This window comes from Ornithorhynchus anatinus, chromosome 9 (genome assembly GCF_004115215.2).
Source record: "Ornithorhynchus anatinus isolate Pmale09 chromosome 9, mOrnAna1.pri.v4, whole genome shotgun sequence".
Taxonomy (NCBI): Eukaryota; Metazoa; Chordata; class Mammalia; order Monotremata; family Ornithorhynchidae; genus Ornithorhynchus; species Ornithorhynchus anatinus.
This window is the reverse complement of record NC_041736.1, coordinates 28,908,778-28,925,950: the sequence shown is the minus strand read 5'-3', so window position 1 is coordinate 28,925,950 and position 17,173 is coordinate 28,908,778. Positions and strand designations below refer to the sequence as shown.

The window sequence follows — 17,173 nt, the reverse complement described above, 5'->3', positions numbered from 1 at the left end:
AGATGTTCTTCCCCTTGACTCTATTTATTGCCATTGGTTCTTGTCTGTCCGTCTCCCCCCGATTAGACTGTAAGCCCGTTCAAACGGCCAGGGACCCGTCTCTATCTGTTGCCGACATGTTCATTCCAAGCGCTTAGTACAGTGCTCTGCACATAGTAAGCCGCTCAATAAATACTATTGAATGAATGAAAGGTCACTGGTGCCTGCGGCCCCCGGGACCCACGGCGGCAGACTGTGGCTCGGCCAAGGCTCATCGGAGGTGGGGTGACCAACTGAGGGAGGTGAGAGAAAACCGGCCCAAGGGGCGGGAGGGACGTGACCCCGAATACGGCCTGGACTCCTTTTAGCCTCGGCTTAAGAGTTCGGGGTCCAAGGGTGCTTTTGTCCCCCCGCCCGCCTTCCCTCCCTCTTCTCGCGGCTGCCGGCGAATTGGCCTTCAAATCGGTGTCCTTGAAGATGTCAGCCCGCGGTGAGGGGCGAGGGGAATCAGCCACAAATTAGAGAAAAACCTTCTCCCCCGAGAAGGCGGATAGGGGCGGGCAGGACAGGCCAAGAGCCCAACCGCGGCCCTCAGTATCACGAGACTTCAGAGCCTCGGGGGCCAAGTCCCGCCCTCCCGAGAGGATGAAGGCGATGCTTGGGCGGCCGCTAGGAGGCGTCGGTCTTTCCGTCTGCCAATGGAGCCGGAACGGGACGATGGCTCGGCCTCCATACTGGCTGCCGCCCACGCGCGCTTGCAAGACGGCCAGCATGAAGCCGCTGAACGACTCTATTCGGAGTACATCTGCCAAGGCGCCAACAATGACGGTGTCGCCCCCGGCCCTCGAGGAGTCCACGGAAAGCGGTAAAGCTCGCGGGGGTAGAGCGGAGGAGGGGAGCCAAAGGGACTTCCTTGGCCCTGGTGGGGAGGGGGGAATTCTGCGCCCAGGGGTTGGATCGATCGTTTTTATTGATCGCTTACTCTGCGCGAAGCACTGTATTAAGCGCTTGGCAGAGGACAGTCCAACAAGAAAGAGACGCATTCAGTATTTATCGAGCGCTTACTATATGCAGAGCACTGTACTAAGCGCTTGGAAGGTACAAATTGGCAACAGATACAGTCCCTGCCCACTGACGGACTTACAGTCTCATCGGGGGAGGACACACAAAAACAGTAAGCAGTAAATAGAATGAAGGGGATGTACATCTCATTAAAACAATAGCAATAAATAGAATCAAGGTGATGTCTTCCCCGAGGATGTCGGATGGGGCGGCATTTCAGAAAACGGGGTCCATAGGGAAGCGTTCCCCGACATGGCCAGATGCCCGAAGCATCAGCACCCGACGGCTAGCCTGGATCGGTTTACCGAGAGTGCAGTGGGGCGGTGAGCTGCGGGTTCCGCGGGGCGGAGGGGCTTTTCCGGAGAAAATAAAAAAAAAACCAAAACGGGGATTTTTGTTTCGTTTTCTTTTACTCCTAAGCAATGTCGACGGCGCGTTTTCTGATGCGGCGAGCGCCCTCCGCCCGCCCCCAGTGCGTGGCTGGAGGCCTGGGCCATTGCAGAACTCTAAGGGGCGGTGGCGTAGGGTGGCCGGCAGGGGGAGCCCCGGAGCCGGTTGCCTAGGAACAGCCGCTTCGTGCAGGGCCGCGGGGAGGAGGCCGCAGGGGTTTCTCGTTCATTCAGTCGTATTTCTTGAGCGCTCACTATGTGCAGAGCACTGTACTAAGCGCTGGAGTGTTCAATTCGGCAACAGATAGAGGCCAGCCCCGCCCAATAACGGGCTCACAATTGGCCTCAGTCGGAGCGGACATTACAGGCTCAATCACCCCGCCCCCGTCCTCATCTCATTTCGCTACTTTAATAATAATAATGGTGGTATTTGTTAAGCGCTTACTATGGGCAAAGCACTGTTCTAAGCGCTGGGGGGATACAAGGTGATCAGGTTGTCCCACGTGGGGCTACAGTTTTCATCCCCATTTACAGCGATGAGGGAAACCGAGCCCCCAGAGAAGTTAAAGTGACTTGCCCAAAGTCACACAGCTGCAAGCGGCAGAGCTGGGATTAGTAACCATGACCCTCTGACTCCCACGCCCAGGCTCTTTCCACTGAGCCACAATGCTTCTTTCCCACTACACTCAGCGCCCGGCGCACTTCCCTCCCTCATGGCAGGTAGGGAGCACTTCCCTTCCCCTCGTGCTCACCCTACCTCCATCTCGCCTATCTCACCGCCGACCTCTTGCCAGAACAACCCTTTCCTCCTTCATATAATCATGATGGTATTTGTTAAGCCCTTACTATGTGCAAAGCACTGTTCATATACAACGCTCATTCTCCCTACCTTCATAGCCTTAATCAAAATCGCACCTCCTCCTACAGGCCTTCCCTGACTAAGCCCTCAGGCTTCTTACTCCATAATGATAAGGATAATTATTATGGTATTTGTTAAAGCGCTTTACGATGTGGCCGGGCACTCTAATAAGCGATGATCTAATAATAATAATACTGTTGGTATTTGTTAAGTGCTTACTATGTGCAGAGCACTGTTCTGAGCGCTGGGGAGATATAGGGTAATCAGGTTATCCCACGTGAGGCTCACAGTTAATCCCCATTTAACAGAAGAGGTAACTGAGGCACAGAGAAGTTAAGTGACTTGCCTACAGTCACACAGCTGACAGGTGGCAGAGCCAGGATTAGAACTCATGACCTCTGACTCCAAAGCCCAGGCTCTTTCCACTGAGCCACGCTCTCACTTTTGTGTATCCGTCGTGGTTGTATTTACATTAATGTCTACCTGCCTCGCTAGACTGTACATCCTTGTGGGCAAGGAATATGTCTACCAACTCTATTATTCTATTCTTCCAAGAACTTAATACATTGCTAAGCAATGAGAAGCAGCATGGCTTAGTCGATAGAGCACGGGCCTGGGAGTCAGAAGGTCTTGGGTTCTAATCCTGGCTTCGCCACTTGTCTGCTCTCATTGACCTTAGCAAGTCACTTTACTTCTCTGGGCCTCAGTTCTCTCCTCTGTAAAATGGGGATCAAGACTGTGAGCCCTGTCTGGACAGGGACAGTGTCCAACCCGATTATCTTGTTTCTGCCTCAAACAGTGGCTTGGCACTTAGGAAAGTGCCTTAACAAATACCATAATTATTATCATTATGCTATGTATACAGTAAACGTTCAATAAATGCAGCTTCACCGATTGACTAACCTCCACCCTCATGAGTTTCTTCTCAACGGACCTTATTCAGGGTAACTATGGAAGAAAGGTAGTAGAGTTTGTTTTAGTGCACTGACAGTTCACCTACAGATACCTGAGTAACTGACAGGACCAATGGTGGACCTAAAAACCCAACCCCAATGAACAGAGGCGAACTCTGCAGTAGAGCCAAGTGCATCACTCTGATGGGGACCCTTGATTTACAGTTGCCTCGATTTACAATCCTTGCCAAAGTTTATGCTTAAAAAGAGCCACTCCTTTCTTGATTGCAGCTTTCAGGTGAGGAACGGTATTGTGTAAAGTTTGGTTTTACTGTCAGAACCAGTCCATCCAGATGGAACAGGATTCTGTCTTCAGCAGAGGCCACAGGATGTTTGGAGGAACCAAGTGAAAGTTATGTGCCTTCTCTTTCTGAACACAGAACTTCGTGCTTAAATGTATTATTTAAACGAATGCTTTTCGATAATGAAAAGAAATTCACTGTACCCCTGGGGCCAATACCTGAGGAAATGACCATTTTTGAGGCGTCAGAACTGTGCTCTCCAGTTATGATGATGAATTCTTGAGACAAAAATCCTAGACTTTAGTTTTTGTATAATTAAGAATCATATTTACCACTTACCTCCCTATTAAAATATTTAATTTTTATTTATATTGGCTACTAAGTGGTCATGTTTTTGTCTGTCTCCCCGATTAGACTGTAAGCCCGTCAATGGGCAGGGATTGTCTCTATCTGTTGCCGAATTGTACATTCCAAGCAGCTTAGTGCAGTGCTCTGCACATAGTAAGCGCTCAAATAAATACTATTGAATGAATGAAATGAATCACTGAAGTGTTTCCTGTTTTCCTTGCTTTGGGTTTCCAAGTTTAGATGACCAGACAGTGACCTGTTCATTCTTCACATGCCCACCCAGTGCAACTGGCTTGAAGTTGAAGCTTTATTGCTCTTCCTCTGCCTCCCACCCTCCAAGTGTGGGAGTCCCTCAAGTTCACTTTTGGGTCCCCTTCTATTCTCCATCTACACCCACTCCCATGGAAAACTCATTCACTCTCATGGCTTGAACTTCCATCCCTACATGGAATGCCAAATCTACCTCTCCAGCTCTGATCTCTCTCCTTCTCTGAAGTTGCACATTTCCTCCTGCCTTCAGGACATCTTCTACCTGGATATCCCCTCAACGTCTTAAACATAGGTTCAAAACAGAACTCCTCATCTTCCCACCCAAACCCTTTCCTCCCCTTGTTTTTTCCATCACTACAAACCAACATTACTATCCTCCTTGTCTCAGCAAGTCCATAACACTGAAATTATCCTTGATTCATCCCTCTTATTCAACCCACATATTTCACTGTCACCAATCCTATAGTTCTGTCTTCAACAACATCACTAAAATCTACCCTTTCCTTTCCACCCCAAACAGCTACCCTCGTTGATCCAAGCACCTTATATCCAGTCTCCTCACTAACCTCCCTGTCTCCTGTCTCTCTTAGTCAATCAATCAGTCTGTATTTATTGAGACATTTGACTGTGTGCCGAGCACTGTACTGAGCACTGGGAGAGTACAGGTTATAACAATATAACAGAGTTCATTCATTCATTCAGTAGTATTTATTGAGTGCTTACTATGTTGCAGAGCACTGTACTAAGCGCTTGGAATGTACAAATGGCAACATTTTAGAGACAGTCCCTGCCCAGTGACGGGCTTACAGTCTAATCGGAGAGAGACAGACAAAAACAATAGCAATAAATAGATCAAGGGGATGTACATCTCATTAACAAAATAAATAGGGTAATAAAAAATATATACAATTGAGCGGATGAGCACAGTGCTGAGGAGAGGGGGAGGAGCAGAGGAAAGGGGGGAAAGGAGGCTTAGCTGAGGGGAGGTGAAGGGGGGGTAGAGGGGCAGCAGAGGGAGCAGAGGGCAAAGGGGAAGCTCAGTCTGGGAAGGCCTCTTGGAGGAGGTGATCTGTAAGTAGGGCTTTGAAGAGGGGAAGAGAATTAGTTTGGCGGAGGTGAGGGGAGTTGGTGGACACGTTACCTGTCCATAGTAAGCTTACAGTCAAGAGGGGAAGACAGCTATTAGTATGAATAAATAAATTATGGCCAGGTACATAAGTGCTGTCAGGCTGAGGGGTGGGTGAATTAAGGGTGCAAATCCTCACCATTGGCTTTAAAGCAGTTCCTCACCTTGCCCTCTCTTACCTCACCTCGTTTCTCTCCTGCAACCCAGCCCGCATACTTTACTCCTCTCGTGCTAACCCTCTCACTGTGCCTTGATCTCTTCTATCTTGGCATCGACCCCTGGCCCACATCCTACCTCTGGCCTGGAACGCCCTCCCTCCTCAAATCTGACAGACAATTACTCCCTCCCCCACCCCCACCCCGGCTTCTAAGCATTATTGAAGGCACATCTCCTAGAGGCCTTCCCTCACTAAGCCTAACTTTACCTCATCTCCAACTCCCTTCTGCATCACCGTGACTTGCTTCCTTTACTCTCCCCACCCCTCCAACCCCCCCAACACTTACGTATATATCTGCAGTTTTATCTGTATTGATGTTTGCCTCCCCCCGCTAGGCTGTGAGCTCACTGTGGGCAGGGAATGTCACTGTTTATTGTTGTATTGTACTTTCCCAAGCACTTAATACAGTGCTCTGCACACAGTAAGTGCTTAATAAATACTGAGTGAGTGAAAGTGTATGGGCAGTGAAGAAGGGAGAGGGAAAAGAGGAAATGAGGGCTTTGTCAGGGAAGGCCTCTTGGAGGAGATGTGCCTTCAATAAGACTGTAAGGTGGGGAGAGTGATTGTCCAGATATGAAGAGGGAGGGCATTCCAGGTCAGAGGCAGGATGTAGGTGAGAGGTTGACAGCGAGATAAATGAGATCAAGGTAAAGCGAGTAGGTTGGCATTAGAGGAATGAAGTGTGCTGGCTGGGTCGTAGGAGAGTAGCAAGGTGAGATAGAGGGCAAAGTGATTGCTTTAAATAATAATAATATTTATGGTATTTGTTAAGGTGCTTATTGTATGCAAAGCACTGTTCTAAGTGCTGGGGTAGTTACAAGGTAATCAGGTTGGACACAGTCCCTGTCCCACATGGGGCTCACAACCTGAAACCCCATTTTTACAGATGAGGAAACTGAGGCACAGAGCAGTTAAGTGACTTGCCCAAGGTCACACAGAAGACCAAATGGCAGAGCTGAGATTAGAGCTCACGTCCTCTGGTCTTGCCACTAAGCCATGCTGCCTAACCTTAAGGAGCATGTAAAGGAGTTCTCTTCGATGCAGAGTTGGATGGACAATCACTGGAGGTTCTTGAGGAGTGGGAAACACGGACTGGAATGTTTTTGTGAAAAATGATCCGAGCAGCCGAGTGAAATATGGCCTGCGGTGGGGAGAGCCAGGAGGCAGGGATGGTCATGAAGTAGGTTAATGCAGTAGTCAAAGCAGGAAAGTTTAATTGCTTGGATTAACATAGTAACAGTTTGAATGGAGAGGAAAGGGTGGATTTTAGGGAATGTTGTGAAGGTGGAACCAACAGGATTTAGTGATTATATTAAATATGTGGGCTGAATGAGAGAGGTGAGTCAAGGATATGCATTTGTGAGACAGGAAAGATGGTGCTGTCCACGATGATGGAAAGTTACCTCCCTCTTGCTACCCAGATTTTTTTTCTAAAAACAAAGTTCAGGCCATGTCTTCCCACTCCTCAAGAACCTCTAGTGATTACCCTTCCACCTTCACATCAAACTGAAACTCCTTATCATTAGCTTTAAAGCAATCAGCTCACCCCTTCCTATCATACCTTACTGATTTCCAGCCCCACACAGTCTGATTCTCTAACACCAGCCTAACTCTTCTGTCTTGTCATCAGCTCCTTGCCTACATCCTCCCTCTAGGCTGGAACTCCCTCTACCTTCATATATAGAAGACCACCACTCTCCCCACCTTCAATACCATTAAAATCACATCTCCAAGAAATCTTGCCCCAACTAAGCCCTTATTTCCCTTACTCCCTCTCCCATTATGCATGACTTATGCAGTCACTCAATCAGTGGTATTTATTGAGCACTTATTATGTATGCAGAACACCAAGCACTTTGGGGAGTATTCATTCAATAGTATTTATTGAGTGCTTACTATGTGCACAGCACTGTACTAAGCGCTTGGAATGTACAAATCAGTAACAGAAAGAGACAGTCCCTGCCCTCTGATGGCCTTACAGTCTAATAGGGGGAGACAGACAAAAACAATAGCAATAAATAGAATACAATAGAGTTCATAGATATGATCCCTGCCCACAAGGAGCTTACATTCTAAAAACCAGCTGATAAACTTAGACAAAGCCAAGCTAAAGAAAAGGTTTATCTGCCCTACAAATTTTGCACAGTGAAGTGCAGTAGAGAAGCAGCATGGCTCGGTGGAAAGAGCCCGGGTTTGGAAGGCAGATGTTATGGGTTCGAATTCCGCCTCTACCCCTTGTCAGCTGGGTGACTGTGGGCAAGTCACTTCACTTCTCTGGGCCTCAGTTACCTCATCTGTAAAATGGGGATGAACTGTGAACCTCACGTGGGACAACCTGATTACCTTGTATCTACCCCAGCGCTTAAAACAGTGCTCTGCACATAGTAAGCGCTTAACAAACACCAACAGTATATTCACAGAGCAGATATGCTTTTGAAGGGCATTACTGAATAGACAATTCAATTCTGTATTCTTCCTCACCTTTTGCCATTGACCTGTTATCTTGTACTCTCCCCAATACTTAGTACAGTGTTCTGCATTCATTAAGCACTCAATAAATACAATTGAATGATTGACTGATCTCTTGCTCACATCCTCCCTTCTGCCAGGAACTCTTTTTTCAAATCTGATTAGCTACTGCTCTCTCTATCTTCATCAAAACCCTTTTGAAATCACATCTCCTCCAGGAGGTCATCCCTGATTAATCTCTCAACACTAATTCTGTTTTGTTATACTCTTCCAAGTGCTTAGTACTGTGCTCTTCACATAGTAAGCGCTCAATAAATGCCATCAATTGATTGATCTCACCCCCATTCCCCCAACCATTTCCACTTTAGCACTTTTGCCATCACCTAAGCAGGCGGGTACTCACCCCGCAGACATGCATCCATTGCTTTCTCCTATCTATAACTGATTTTAGGATCTGTCACTCATGCTAGATAGTAAGCTCCTTGAGGGCAGGGATAGTGTCTACTAACTCTATTTTACTCTTCCAAGTGCTTAGTAATAATTGTGGTATTTGTTAAATGCTTACTATGTGCCAAGCACTGGGGTAGATGCAATATTATCAGGTCGGCTACAGTCCCTGTCCCAAACAGGGTTGATAATCCAAAAGGGAAGGAGAACAATCAATTAACCAATGGCTTTTAATGAGCAGTTACTGTGGGCAAGGCACTGTACTAAGCACTTAGGAGAAGTAAGGTACAAAGTGTTTTGGTTTTTTTATGGTGTTTATTGAGCACTTATGTATCAAGCCTTGCTCTAAGAGCTGGGGTAGATACAAGCTAATGAAGTTGGACACAGTCCCTGTCTGACATGGGGCTCACGGTCTTAATCCCCATTTTATAGATGAGGTAATATGAGGTATAGAGAAGCTAAGTGACTTGCCCAAGTCACACGACAGACAAGTGGCAAAGATGGGTATAGAACCCAGGTCCTTCTGACTCTCAGGCCTGTGATCTATCCACTAGCCCACACTGCTTCCAATTTGGTAGGCATGTACCCTGGCAACAAGGTGCTTTCAGTCTAGAGGGAGGAGTTAACAGTCTAGAGGGTGATCAGTGTGGTCTAGTGAAAGAGCTCAGGAGTCAGAGGACCTGGGTTCTAATCCCAGCTCTGTCACTTGTCTGCTCTGTGACCTGGGGCAAGTCTATTTTCTGCTTCTCTAGGGCACGGCACACACTAAGCACCCAGTAAATACTATTCTTTTTTTTGCCAGTGTTTGAGCTCAGCCTCATGTCAATGGGGATTTAAACACAACCAGGACATTTTTGAAAACAACATCTTGGAAGACAGACCCTGCCTCTGAGCCTGACAAAGACGTCGGTTGACTGACCTTTGGCTGACTGACTTTGGGGAGATGCCCCCCAAATCAGCTGGGGTCGCCGATCAGAGGGTGGCTCCGGGTTCTTTAGATTGGGTGACAACAAGCCAAAGACCAGACACCGAGCCAGAGGGATCATTTTTGCCTTTTTATTGGGTTTCTCACATAGCTGGAGCGCAGCAAGCAAGCAAAGGTTGGGTGGGGAGGTGGTCCTTCAGTAAGCTTTGAAGGTGGGGAGAGCAACTCTCTGTCGGATATGAGGAGGGAGGGCATTCCAGGCCAGAAGCAGGATATGGGCACGAAGTCAGTGGTGAGGTAGATGAGATTGAGGTACAGTGAGTAGGTTGGCATTAGAGGAGGAAGTATGTAGGCTAGGTTGTAGTGAGAGAGCAGCAAGCTGAGCTAAGAGGGGTCAAGGTGATGGAGTGCTTTGAAGCTGATGGTAAGGAGCCTGATGTGGAGGTGAATGGGCAACCAAGGCAGGCTCTGCAGGGCTTGGTCTAAACGCCTACAACTAATGGTAACAGCAAGGCCTCTTATATACAAAGCTCCCTCATACCGGTTAGCCCTCCCCATGTTCCCAGGATGTCTCTCTGATTGGGATGGTTCCCATTCAGCAACCTTGCAGTGTCCGTGCAGTTTTGTGTCCTTGCTGTGGGTTACTGAGGCGGAGGGAGAGGGTGAATTCACAGATAGGATGCTCTTCCCACACTGACCCATTGCTTTTGTTCCCAATTCTGTTCTGTCACTTTGCTGCCATGTAGGGTCCAGTAGGTTTTTGGCCACAACTCCTAGACAGCAGCTGTCAATCAAGCAGTCTTGCCTGCCAATCAGAAAGCATTCTCGGTCTCATAGGAAAAATACCATTTTTCCTAAACTAATTTTTCATATTAAATTTCATATGAAAAAATAGTTTTCATATTTTTCATATACTAAATTATGCACTCAGTAAATGAATGAATGAAATCATCCCCAAATAAATTTAAACTTATTGTGTGATACTGGTGGAACTGTAAAAGGATGTGGGTTCTAATCCTGCCTCCACCACTTGTCTGCTCTCTGACCTTGGGCAAGTCACTTAGCTTCTTTGTGCCTCAGTTAGCTCATCTGTTAAATGGGGATTAAGGCTGTGAGCCCCCATGAGACAACCTGATCACTTTCCATCTACCCCAGTGCTTAGAACAGTGCTTGGCAGGTACTAACTGCTTAACAAATAACATTATTATATTATTTTATTATTATTATTATTATTAAGAGAAGGAGCATGGCTCACTGAAAAGAGCCTGGGCTTGGAGTCAGAGATCATGGGTCAATCCCGGCTACGCCACCTGTCAGCTGTGTGACTTTGGGCAAGTCACTTAACTTCTCTGTGCCTCAATTACCCCATCTGTAAAATAGGGATTAAGACTGTGAGCCCCATATGGGACAACCCAATCACCTTGTATCCTCCCCAGCGCTTAGAACAGTGCATTGCACATAGTAAGCACTTAACAAATGCCATCATTTGTGAGCCCCATGTGGATAACTTGATTAGCTTGTATCTACCCCAGGGCTTAGAACAGTGCTTTGCACATAGTAAGTGCTTAACAAATACCACTATTATTATTATTGTTAAGCCGCACATGACTTCTCCAAATGTAAACAGCATTAATTTCTTAAATTTCTAGTTTTTTTCTAATTTTTAATTAAAGTCAGCTACTGCAGATAAAGTTTGTGTCCTTTAAGAAACTACATTTGATCAGCTTTAAATATTTTCCTCATCTTGACTTTTTGTACCTATACTGCACTTTTGAAGTTCTGTTTCCCATGCTGATTTTAATTGGATTTTCTCTTTTGGTTTAAGCAATGCACCCCTGAGGATTTGTCTATTGCTTTTAACAACAGGGGGCAAATCAAATATTTCAAGGTCGATTTTGATGAAGCATTGATGACTACTCATCTGCCATAGAAGCCCAACCCAGCTTTGAGGTCCCATATTATAACAGAGGATTGATCTTTTATAGACTGGGTAAGAAAAACACATGTTCAAATCTCGTATGTTGATTGGTCTTGGTCCCACGTTCCCCAGTTCTGTTGATGATTGATTTTGTGGAGCACATGGGTCGGGCTTTCCTAGTCTCTCAGTGGCCTCATTAAATGGGGCTAGCACAATTTTGTATGATATTTTTGCTGGGAAGATCACTTAATTGTACACAAGAGCCTCAATCTGCCAAATAATCACTCTTCCCCCCCTTCAAAGCCTACTGAGGGTGCATCTCCTCCAAGAGGCCTTCCCAGATTAAGCCCCCTTTCCTCAGCTCCCCCTCCCTTCCGTGTCACCTCGACTTACTCCCTTTGTTCTCCCCTCTGCCCCCTGCCACCACACAGCAATGTATCTATGTATATATCTATAATTCTATTATTCATATTGATGCCTGTTTCCCCAGACTGTAAGCCCGCTGTGGGCAGGGGATTGTATCTCTTTATTGCTATATTGTACTTTCCAAGTGCTTAGTACAGTGCTCTGCACACAGTATGCGCTCAGTAAATACGATTGAGTGAATGAATGAAAGAGCCAGTGTAACCCTCAGTGAGTTAAGTGCTGAGCAGACAGAATTCAGATGTCCCATCAAATGACAGAAAATATTTCAGACTTTCCAGCTCTCAACCTTGTCTTCCACCCTCCTCTTGCCATAGAGGCCCTTAAGGCAGTTCTCAAGGCCTAAGCCAGCCAGAAGCAAAGTGAGGACAATGTAGCCATTAGCATGCTTAGACTATATATATCAACTGGGTGGGCTCCTGAGCAATTCAGAAGTCAGATGGCAAAACAAACCCTACCTCCTGAAATTTCAGGTCAATCATTCAATAGGTGGTATTTATTTATCCTCATCAACATCAGTGGTATTTATTGAACACTTACTGTGTGCAGAGCACTGTACTAAGACTTGGGAGAGTACAGTATAACAGAGTTGGTAGACATGTTCCTGCCCAGTGATTATACATTCCAAAGGGGAAGACATTCATATAAATAAATAATTTATAATATATAATTTGAGTACTTACTGTGTGCAGAATGCTGTACTAAGCACTTGGGAGACTACAATAGAGTAAGTAGATATGATCTCTGTCTTCAAGAGGCTCACAGACAGCAGAGGAGGTGGATATTAAATTACAGGGAGGGAAAGCAACCACAGTTTAAGGCTGTAGACATAAGTGGTGTGGAAGTGGGAGCTGGGGTGAGTACCAAAGTGCTTAGGGTGTACAGTCTCTACTGCTTAAGTGATGATGCAGTAGGAAGGGAAGCTAGAGGGATGTGAGATTAGTCAGGGACGTGTTCCCAGAGGAGCTGTGATTTTAATTTTCGTAGGCTTTCGAAGATGGTGAGAATGGAGGCATTTCAGGTATGAAATGGGAGGAAAGGGCATGAGTGAGGGCTTGATGGTGTGAGAAATGAGATCAAGGTACAGTGAATAGGTTGGTTTTAAGGAGCAAAGTGTGCAAGTTGGATTGCAGTGGGAGAGGTGTGTGATTAGGTAGCAGGGAGAGCCTTAAAGTGATGGTGAGGAGTTTCTGCTTGATGGGGAAATGGATAGGCAACCAATGGAAGTTTTTGAGTTATGGGGAGATGTGTGGAAAATTTTTTTTTAAATTTTTGTTTTAAATGATATAAGCAGGCAGAGTAATGTATGGACTAGAGACAGTAGAAGCTGGAGGCAGGGCGATGAGCATAGAGGCTGAAGCAGTAGTCAAGTGGTCAAGTTCAAGTGCCACCGAGCCTATGAGCCTGTCATTGGGCATGGATTGTCTCTATCTGTTGGCGAATTGTCTGTTCCAAGCGCTTAGAACAGTGCTCTACACAATAGTAAGCGCTCCACAAATACTATTGAATGAATGGTGGCAGTTTGGATCAATTGTATTTACTGTGTGCAGAGCACTGTACTAAAACACTTAGGAGAGTACACTATAGCAGAGTTGATAGATATGTTCCCCATCCACCATGAGCTCAAAGTGGAGAAGGGGAGAGAGGCATTAATATAAATAAATAAATTATAGACATGTACGTAAGTGCCATGGGAGGAGTGAATAAAGGGAGAAAATCAGGGCAACGTAGAAGGGAGTGGAAAAAAAAGAAATGGAGGGCTTAGGGAAAGTCGCTTGGAGGAGATGTGCCTTCAATAAGCTTTGAAGGTGGGAGAGCAACTCTCTGTCGGATATTGAGGAGGGAGGGCATTCCAGGCCAGAAGCAGGATATGGGCACGAGGTCAGTGGTAGGTAGAGGAAATCGAGGTAGAGTGAGTAGGGGCATTAGAGGAGGAAGTATGTAGCTAGGTTGTAGTGAGGAGAGTAGCAACTGAGGTAAAGAGGGGTCAAGGTTGATGGAGTGCTTTGAAGCTGATGGTAAGGAGTCTGATGTGGGAGGTGAATGGGCAACCACTGGAGGGTTCTTGAGTAGTGGAGATACATGGACTGAACATTTCTGTGGAAAGTGATTCCAAGGCAACAGTGGAAATATGGAACTGGACTGGGGAGACACAGGAGGCAGGGAGGTCATCAAAGAGGCTGAAATTAGTAATCAAGGCGGGATAGGATAAGTGCTTGAATTAAGGGGGTAGTTTGAATGGGGAGAAAAGGGTGGATTTGAGCAATGTTGTGAAGGTTGAATCAACAGGAATTAGTAATAGATTGACTATTTGGTTGAATGAGAGAGGTGAGACAAGGATAACACCAAAGTTATGGCTTGTGATACAGTAAGGGATGGTGGTGCTGTCTGTTGAGATGGGAAAGTCAGGGGGAGGACAGGTTTGGGTGGAAAGATAAGGAGTTCTGTTTATGACATGTTAACTTTGAGTGTCAGTGGGGACATCCAGGTAGAGATGATTTGAAGGCAAGAAGAAATGTGAGACTGCAGAGATGGGAGAGATCAGGCAGGGTGGAAATGTAAAATTGGGAATTATCAGTATTAGAGGTGGGTATGTTGAAACCTTGGGAGCGAGTGAGAATAGAAGTGGACTGAAAAGTGGATGGAGATGGAGGAGCAGATGGTGGAGATGCAGTGAAGATAGAACAAACAGGATTTGGTGATTGAATAAACATGTGGGTTGAAGAGAAGAGAAGAGTTAAAGATAAAGCCTAGGTTTGTGGGCTTATTAGGCAGGGAGAAAGGTGTGGTTTGTCACTAGTGATGGGAAAGTTCATGGGAGGGGATGGTCTGAGTGGGAAGATGAAGTTTACTGAAGAAAGGTGGAAATGAGAGATTGCAGAGAAGAGGGGTTAGGGCTGAAGATACAAAGAAAGGAGTCTTCCACGTAGGGATGTCATTTGAAGCTGTAGACGCGAATGAGTTATCCAAAGGAATGAGTGTATATGAGGAATAGGAGACCCAGAACTAAGCCCTGAGGGAGTCTCACATTTAAGATATGGGAAACCAAGGAAGAGCTTATGAAAGACTGAGTAGTGGCCAGAAAGATAGGAGAACCAGGAGAGGGACATGTCAAGGAAGTCAAAGTTAGATAGTGTTTACTGTACCTTATTTGAGGTACAGTAAAATCTTTATCTAGTAAGTTGGTGGACTGTTAGTCAAAAATTCTGCTTAACCAGAAGATAGTGCTGCCCAGGGAGGGGTGTTAAATCAATATAGAGGCCTAATGAAAGCCTCAGAATGGGAATTCAGTCTCTATAAAAGCCTGAAAGACTGCAAAGAGTGGGCATCAGTGGGAGAGGGAGCCGACTATACTGTATATTTTCCCCTTATCATATCCCCCTTAAACTTCTATCACTCTTAACCCTGTCTTCCCACCAGCTGTTGAAGCTCTTAGTAGCTTTTTATTCCCAACAAAGTCTTCAATGCCCTTAGATAGCCCGGCTAGAGGATGCTGAGAACTTTACTAACCCCTCCCAAAGAAGACTCCAACCTCTCCCAATTTCTGTCAACTCCTGCTGGCAGAAAGCATTTCCCTTGGGGAAATCAGTCTGACCAGAGAGCACTAGTATTGAGGAATGTTCAAAATGCTGCTTACTGTAGAGTTTGCCATTTGGTAAAGATTTTTTTTGTTATTATGATATTTGTTGAGTGCTACTATGTACTATAAGCAAGCACTGTACTAAGCACTGGAGTAGATAAGTTAATCAGGTTGGTTATAGTCCTTGTCCCCATGAGGCTCACAGCATCAATCCTCATTTTAAAGATGAGGTAACTGAGGCAGAGGAGTTGTGACCTTCCCAAGGTCACATAGACAAGGGGCAGAGTTACGATCAGAACCCAGGTCCTTCTGCCTCCCAGGCCAATGCTCTATCCAGTAGTGCTTTTATAGTTTCAGTTATACAATTTTTTGCTGAATATTCACAATGGGTAGAAACTTGATTAAGTTCATTTTTCTTTGTTGAAATTTTGTTGAATTTTTTGATACGGTGATATTATGCTTTAAAACAATTTAAACAGCCAATGGCCCCACAGTAAACAAAACTCCATTGTTGGGGAAATGAAACTGTAAGTGTGACTACTCTAGTAAAAACACTTCTTTGGAGTCTTTTTGTAAGAACAAACTTGTCTTGGGAGTCAGCCAGCAGCATTCAGGCTGTGTATGCGGGCCCTGAAGGAGGTGAAACAAATATTAAGTTATATGCAAAGATTTAGATAAGAAAATGTTTAATATTTTTCCTCTTTTCTGGGGGTTGGGGTGGTGTCAATGGGAACAGGACAGTTTGATGAAGCTCTGAGAGATTTCAGAAAAGTATTAGATCTCAACCCTGGATTTCAAGATGCTACCGTGAGTTTAAAACAGACTATTCTAGACAAAGAAGCAAAACAAAGACGAAGCTATTGAAAGTTTTCAATTCAACTGAATTCTTTACCGTTTCCTTCATCTGATTTCATTTTTTTAAATCAAAAGTCTGAAAATGTGTATGCACAGTATGATTGTGAAAATTATTAGAATAATTATCAATTTGGAAAAAAGTTATTGCTTTAGTTACTTATTTTTTTTTAATGTGTTATCAAATAATTGAAATTAAAGTTCTAATTAAAATGTATGGTGCTTTCTCTAACAAATTAGCCTGAGTTAATAAATTAACACATATTTTGAAATTTATAATTCAATATTCGGGTCTCATAGTTTTTGTGTTTTCATTTTTCCCAGAGAAAAAAGATGAAAACTGTTTTCATAAATTAAAGATGACCTTTTAAAAATACAGTTTCCTAATGCTCAATCTGCCCCTCAGGATTGCACGTGGAGTTTCCAGTGCTCTACCAATCTCGGCTACAGGAGGAGAGTTAAGCAGAGGTATACCCATTCTATTCATTCATTCAATAGTATTTGAGGGGCTTACTATGTGCAGAGCACTGTACTAAGTGCTTGGATTGTACAGATCGGTAACAGAAAGAGACAGTCCCTGCCCTTTGATGGGCTTACAGTCTAATCCGTAGTTTGAGAAGTGGCTAGCTAACAGAAGGGCAATCTGTTACAAGTCAAAACTCATCTGTGCCGGGCAGCCGCAGCATGGGAGAGAGTCAAGGGTGGAGACTCAAGTTTACAGGGCAGAGGGCAATTGGTAAATCATTTCCATATTTTTACCTAGAAAACTCTATGGATACACTACCTGAACGAGTGCAGATGGATATGGGGCATTCTGGGAGAGATGTATATCCATGGAGTTGGAAATGGGAACTGGACTACTAGGTTGTGCCAGGATCTGGGGGTCATTCGTGCAAACCCTCACCTCTCTCCCTCTCCCAGATGAGGAAGAACTCTTCCCACTGCCAGAGAAGCAGAGGTACCTTTTGTGTTCCAGCGCCCATAATTAAAGCAGCCTCTCTCTTGGCCTAAGCCAGGGATTTGGAGAGTTGGGGGGCAGAGCGGTCACAGGGGCACCCCTTCTCCCAACCCCTTCTCCCACAGAGGGTCGGGGTTGGGAGGGAGATCCAGGACG

At 45.4% G+C, this 17,173-nt stretch overlaps 1 long non-coding RNA gene across 1 annotated transcript; it reads left to right on the top strand.

Moving 5' to 3' along the window:
• Positions 1–634: 634 nt before the first annotated feature.
• On the top strand, positions 635–16,331 carry LOC114814164. Its single transcript, XR_003761909.2, has 3 exons — positions 635–844; positions 11,112–11,276; positions 15,944–16,331. It is a non-coding gene; the product is annotated as an uncharacterized LOC114814164 (long non-coding RNA).
• Positions 16,332–17,173: the final 842 nt, after the last annotated feature.